Source organism: Arachis ipaensis, chromosome B05 (genome assembly GCF_000816755.2).
Source record: "Arachis ipaensis cultivar K30076 chromosome B05, Araip1.1, whole genome shotgun sequence".
In the NCBI taxonomy this organism is placed as follows: Eukaryota; Viridiplantae; Streptophyta; class Magnoliopsida; order Fabales; family Fabaceae; genus Arachis; species Arachis ipaensis.
Genome location: NC_029789.2, coordinates 3900552 through 3902377, shown reverse-complemented (window position 1 = coordinate 3902377; position 1826 = coordinate 3900552). Strand labels below are relative to the sequence as shown.

General features: G+C 26.0%; 1 protein-coding gene across 3 annotated transcripts in view; it reads left to right on the top strand.

Annotated features, from left to right (window-relative positions):
* LOC110271702 (ankyrin repeat domain-containing protein, chloroplastic) overlaps positions 1-1826 on the top strand; it is a 29398-nt gene that overhangs the window by 8066 nt on the left and 19506 nt on the right. The gene's annotated exons all lie outside the window — the stretch shown is intronic.

The window sequence follows — 1826 nt, the reverse complement described above, 5'->3', positions numbered from 1 at the left end:
CTAAATTATTAGTGACTATGTGGAGTATTTCTTTAATGTCCTAAGTCATTAGGACATTACAAATTTTATAGTACTTCTAACATTTTTAAGCCATTTTTTAAATTATTTTGCATAGAATAAAATATATTTTTTTATTTTTAAATTATTAATTTTTTTAATAAATTTTTTAATAAATTTTTTAATAAATTATTAATTTTTTAACAGCATAATTCGAATTACTATTCGAGGCAAACTTTGACTAATTCAAACCAACTAGGTTCGAATTACTTGCTGAAGCGTCCAAATCCAAACGTGTAATTCGAACTCACTTAGTTCGAATTACTCTCAATCCTAGTTCGAACAAACTAGATTCGAATTACATGCATCACTTGTTCCATCAATATTCGAGCTACCTTGGTTCGAATTATGTGTTTTTGTAATTCGAACCAACCTGGTTCGAATTATATAGTAATGTGCTTTGGCTCATTCGTGAAGCAATTTTCAGTTTGGCGGATTATGTGTTTTTGTAATTCGAACCAACCTGGTTCGAATTATATAGTAATGTGCTTTGGCTCATTCGTGAAGCAATTTTCAGTTTGGCGGATTTGCGTAATTTCTCAGCCCCCTTGGCTTATTTACGTTTTTTATCCTAATTATAATATTCTTGGCGTTTTTAAGCTAAGTTGTATTCAACCAAACATTATTGTGTATAAATAAAATATTAATCCTTTTTGTGTGCCAGTCGTGCGATTATATTTTAATATTTTATTAATACAAATATAATAACTAAAATATTTTTTTTCAATAAATTTTTATTTGTAACCTTTTGTTTATAATTACTATTAGATTAATAGACAGGTAATCCAATTTTTTATATTCAACTTATATATGGATTGTGATTCTTTTATCACAGCAAAATCAATAATTTGTATTCTATATTTTGATATTTTTTCTCCATTGTTGGGAAGACTATTTTCTCTTTTTATTCATCAAAATCTAAAATAAACTGGGCCCTAATTTAATCTTCCCTATTTTACACTTAGTCATTTGATTTATAATTTAATTCACTACTTGCTACTTCTGTATTCTGAAATCAAGCATTGCAAGTTTGCAACCGAATAAATAAAGCCAATAAGCTATAAGGAAAAATATAAATAAAAAATAAAAAAAAGTTGCTACTTGTTAGGATAAAGACCCTAACAAACTTTGACGAAATGTACACGTTTAGTTCTGAAAATTCTGTTCCCTTTCTATGTGTCATTGTTAGCGATCTATTAATTAAATTATTTTTTTGTGGAAAGGATTGGGAGAAAACAAAAATCAGTTTTGTTTTTTCTAGCACAATAAAGATATTTCTATATATAATTCGCTTCTTGATAGGGATTTTGTTAAACTAAGGTTTTGATGGTGACAATTAAATTTCGAAATAAATTAAAAAAAAGGATTAAAATGCCAAACTAAACAGTATAAAAAAAATAAATTAGCATCATAAATAATAATTTAATTGCTTTGTAAACAATGGTAATTTCTCATATAATAATACCCTTGGTCCATAACTCCATATCAGCACGCAGCATTAAATAAATAATTTTACATATGCATGAGTTTCATAATTAAATTAAAATATGAATGTAAGAATGAAAGTAAAATGAAGTGAGATGAATTATATTAGAATAAGAAAGATTACTAAGACAAGGTGTGAATAATACCATGAATAAATAACTTAGAAGATAATATATATTAATATATAATATATCTTTGGTTGTTGGTCATGTGCAAAATTTGAGGGGGACAAGGATGACAATAATTTTTATAGTTTCTATTCTGATAATTAAAATTTAAAAGTA